Source organism: Egretta garzetta, unplaced genomic scaffold (genome assembly GCF_000687185.1).
Source record: "Egretta garzetta isolate BGI_Z169 unplaced genomic scaffold, ASM68718v1 scaffold33, whole genome shotgun sequence".
In the NCBI taxonomy this organism is placed as follows: Eukaryota; Metazoa; Chordata; class Aves; order Pelecaniformes; family Ardeidae; genus Egretta; species Egretta garzetta.
The window spans coordinates 1,772,880-1,777,785 of NW_009259250.1; the positions used below are offsets into that span (position 1 = coordinate 1,772,880).

At 51.0% G+C, this 4,906-nt stretch overlaps 1 protein-coding gene across 1 annotated transcript in view; it reads left to right on the forward strand.

Annotated features, from left to right (window-relative positions):
• TRMU (tRNA mitochondrial 2-thiouridylase) overlaps positions 1-4,906 on the forward strand; it is a 25,472-nt gene that overhangs the window by 18,768 nt on the left and 1,798 nt on the right. Inside the window, exon 11 of the transcript XR_004841635.1 lies at positions 2,321-2,486. The gene's annotated coding sequence lies outside the window, so the exon portion shown is untranslated. The remainder of the gene's footprint in view (positions 1-2,320; positions 2,487-4,906) is intronic.

Below are 4,906 nucleotides of genomic sequence, written 5' to 3' on the forward strand. Positions count from 1 at the left end.
GTGTCTGGGGGTTGTGGTGGGCTGGCCGTCCTCTGCAAGCAGTGTCGGTGGTAGCTGTTCCCCAGCGGTTCTGGCTAGCCGATGGGCCATCTGGGTTGGCCTGACAAACTGCAAGTTGGGCTCTTGGACAAATGGGAAATTTGCCTTTTTCTTCTGTTGTTCTGAGAAAGCCCCTAGGTAGGAAGAGGAGCCTCAGAGATATATAGCATTGACTTGGTGGGAGCCAGCTGTTTCATCCCTCTGTGCATCCAGTTCTCTTCCAATTTTAATGAAATTTGGTAAGAACAGAGACGAGAGGTTCACCCACGTCCTCTGGAGCAGAGAAGGTGCCCCGTGTGCTCCATGGGCCTCTGCATGCTGGGGCAGGCGCTGCAGAGATTCCCTTTCCCCATCTCCCATCCTGCTGCTTCCTGCAGGGCTGATGAACACCGGCACGGCAGGAAAATCCTGGGCTGTGCCCACTGCTCGCTGCAGTGCAGGAGGAGAGGCTGCGTAGTCAGAACCAGCAGTGGAACATTTCTTCTCTTATTTGAAGGCCTTCAGGGAAATTTGTGTCTAAAAAAAGGATGAGTGGTAGCCCAGATCTTTTTGGCAATCTGTACGTCTGGAAGGCCGGGTCCCCAGCCCTGCTCCAGCTCCTGCCTGATGGCAAAGCCAGGGCAGCCTGTCTGGTATGGCTTCGTTATGCTGGATGAGGCTCTGTATAAAATTACAGACATCAAAGGAGGATGGATTATCAACATGAGAAGGACTGGTATACAAAAATGAGATAACTAGATAGGAGGCATCTGGTGGATTTATGATCGGGGCTGGATTAAGGGTAGCTTTTATTTTAATCTAGCTACTTAAGGTGGGTTTTTCTACTGTTCACACATTTTTATCTATCACTTCTCTCTGGGATTACGTGAAGGACTCTACAGGTTGTGCCACACCAACCGGTTCCATGGCAGAGCAACTCTGTTAGCAAATTTGCTGGATGTCGTAGAATTGTGTGATTGATCTACTACCAGTTTGAAAGGTTTCAGGCACGGCTGTTAAACTGAAGATCACTTTATGTACTATTAGTACTTATTGCTATTGTAATACCTATAGAAATGAATTAGAATAGCCTACAGTGGTTTTAAATATTAAGGAAAGTGTTTTATGGTATAGGATTTTTACACTGAGCTAGTTTTAGGCCTAGCTTTTAGGGTGAAGGAGATAACACAAGAAAAATCTCTGTGAACTGATTAGTAGCCAGGTGTTGAGCCTTATTTAAGCCACATGGCCGTTTTGTGGAGCAGAGGCTGTCCTCCTCTGGTGGGTCTCCTCTGCACAGCAATACCACAGCAGCGCTTGAATTGCAGGGAAAGCGGCAGAATTCACTACTGAGAGGAGAGGATTTGGGACTGATGACTTTTAAGGTGGCCCCCTGCAAGTTACCTCAGTTCTGAATCCGGAGGCTGAGCATCGCTGACGGATCAGGAGGAACGTGTAAATACTCTCTACGCACAAAAGGTCGATCCCGGGAATTGGAGCAGGCAGCTTAGCTGATGTGCCGCTTGCCACAGCTATCTAACCACTTACCTGGGATGGGGATGGGCCGTAACTCATCCCTGTAGCTAATGCTGCTGTACTGAGCACCTACCATGAAGATCCAGCCCAGCAGAGGCAATGCTCCTCTGCAGCTGGAGAGTGGCAGGTTTAATGCAGATGGAGCTTGCAGTGAACCCCGAGGGATGCACGGCACGGATCTGCATTGCCCACGGAGGGACGCTAAATGCTCTGCGAGGAACAGGAGCGCTCTGCTGCCCATCTGCTCCAGTGAGAGGAACCAGCGTTGACAGAAACCTCTTTGGGGCCACCTCGGTTGCGGTGGCAGTGGTCTGCCGCAGAGCACTACCCGCAGGGAAGCCGCATGTGGGGCAGCGGCTACTCGGGAAGCTGGCATCTCACTTGAGTGAGAAAGAAAATACACCGGCTGCTTGTGGTTCGTGCTGGGCCTAACTGGGATGAAGTCAGTCAGGAAAGTGTCTTCCCTCAGATCCTGGTGGAGAAAAGCCATGTGTCAGGCAGGCTCTGGGGGAATGGCAGCTCCCTCAATCCTGACCCCCTGCTCGCTCCCATTAGTTTGGCTGTTTCTTGCCAGCAGAACGGAACCTAAGCCCTAATCCTAACACTAACCTGTAGCCCCTAACCCTAATATGTAACCCCTAACCCTAACTCTTAACCATAAGCCCGCAGGGCTTTCCCCTGACGCTTTCCATCCCGAGACCCATTCCCTGTAGAGCTGGAAGTGAGGGAGTTAACCATTCCAGGTTTTCTCATTTGTTTTATCCAGAAAATTGAAACATGGAATGAAATGTACTGATTTTTCTCCAAGTCAAGGCCTGATTTACTGCTGGAAACTTTTTCACTTCACTGGCTCCCAACCACAGCTGCTGCTCTTTTGTACTGGATTCAGCGGGGTGTTCCTAACCTGAAGGGACCGCTTGGAATGGATCCAGGTGAAAGGGATATTTATTTCCTTTAAAACTGGGTATTCTTTCCTCTCTTAAAACATGCTGGCCTTTTGGGATCTGCTTTTATAACTAATGCAATTACTGCTATAGGTTATTTTTGTGTTTTTTTTTTTTTTAAATCTGATGAGCATGCACTAGAAATGCAGCTGCTTTGATTGAAGAGCGCTCTTATCTCTTTGTACCTTCAGGGTGCTCGCTCCAGCACAGCTATTTTATTATGGGTGGCTTGCCATGTGTCATAAACGTGGGTTGTTTTTTTTTCCTGAGTAATCGTGCCATTGCAGAACCCGCCTGCTTGCCTTTCTGCTGCAAACCCTCCCCTCGTCTGCCTGGCCGGGGATGAGCTGGTGCCTCGTGCATGGAGCTCGTCTCGCCGCTGTATTTTTCTCACCCTTTTTCTCACCCTTTTACTCCTGCCACAGCAGTGCAGTGCCAGGGGCTCTGCGGGGGGCCCAGCTGGCTGCAGGAGCGAGCACCGGTGTGGGCTCTCCCCGCTGGTGCTTTTCTGAGGTCTTCCCTTGCCCCACCAGTCGCGTCCATCACTTGCCCATGCAGCGGCTGGAGCTCGTCTCGCCGCTGTATTTTTCTCACCCTTTTTCTCACCCTTTTACTCCTGCCACAGCAGTGCAGTGCCAGGGGCTCTGCGGGGGGCCCAGCTGGCTGCAGGAGCGAGCACCGGTGTGGGCTCTCCCCGCTGGTGCTTTTCTGAGGTCTTCCCTTGCCCCACCAGTCGCGTCCATCACTTGCCCATGCAGCGGCAAGCCATCTGCTTGCGAGGGTTTGGGGGAAGACCTGTTCCTTCCTCTCCTTAAATAAATACTTTCACTGCATTTAAAAACATCACACACAGGACCCACTGCTTCGGTTGCCCTCTTTATACATGCACAGGACTTCACGTGCTCATCATTTCCTTGAGCATGTGGATATCTAACGAAAATGCAGACCCAACTCTACGGCTTCACTTGAAAAGGCTTAACATGCGAACAAGATCGTTCAAGGTGGACTTCCAAAGAGCTGCCATCAAATGACCAAAAGCACCTGTATTTCCTACATGCTAGCCCAAGGGGTTGGTGTTTTTGCGAGCTGTTATGTTCACAAGGGGGGGAAATCCCCCCTTAGTAAGAAACCCCTCCATTAGTAAGAAACTAACACTGGAAACCGCCCAACTGGACGCATTGCGACTGTTTTAATGAAAGAGAGCGGCAGCACCTGGAGGCTGGAGCTTTGAGTTCATTTCTATTCCATGAGTGGATCTGATGTAAAATGATGGCTTTGCAAAGGTCAGGATGGGCTCCTGAAGCCTTAGGCCGTGCTGGGCAGGGGGCGGCTCCACGTTTTGACCAAGGGTGGCCCTGGGACACACAGTAGCTGTTGGTGAGCTGGGGCACCTCTCAACTTCAGCACAGTCCATAAGGGGCGGCGCGGCCCCGCTCCACCTCCACGGCGTCTCCTGACCCGGTGCAGGGTTTGGGGTCTCACAGAAGCCTTGGCTGCCTTCACGAAGCACGGGTTGAGAGACATCGGTCTGGGCCTCCCTTCAGATAAAGAAAATATGCTGAGAGTATACAAGACCTGAGTGTGAAGGCGTGGGATACCCCATGCACAGTGGTCTGTGAGCAGAGGGATGGTGGCAGCAGGAGTCTGACCGAGACAGAAGGGGAGACACCAGCCCAGTACAGAGCTCCAGGGGGCTCCTGGGGGCACTCACAAATACTTGTAAGTATTTAGAAGAGAATAATGAGTTCACGTGGTCTCTCTGCAACACACACGTCAGATTAATCTAATTTTCTTCTTTAATACGGCGCCTGGTGTGGTGGATAAAGGCGCAGCAGCAGCTGGGACATGTCTCCCGTAAATGATGCTGTCCCATGCTGTATTCTCATAGGCAAAACACAGTCAGTGCAGGCTGACGTTAATCGATATGAGGTAGGTGCAAAACTGGCTTGGCAAGAAGGGACGTTTTCTAAGAGACCTCTTGGGCTTATTTTTATTTGATAATTTCATTCATGGCTTTAATGATGAAATAAAAGGTAGCTTGTGAAGGCCGCAGATGCTGCCAAAGGACTCCAGGCATCCTCATGGACAGAACTAAAATCCAAAATGAGCATGAGAAACTGGAGAATGGATCCAAAAATCAAGAGACTAAAATGGAAAATGAGTCCAATGCAAACTTATGGGGAGGAAAGGTGAGCTGCATATGTGCAAACAGGAGCATAAAGGCAAGGCAGAAGCTCTGCAGAAGAGGCTGTGGGGCCCAAATGCATCTCAGACTGGCCCTGGCGCTGCAGGTGATGTTGGTGTGGACGATGACAACATCTCAGCAGGGCTGCTGGGGGATCGCCTTTCTGCAACAACCACCCACCCCCACCCCCCCCCCGCCCCGGCCGAGCACCCCCCCCCGCCCG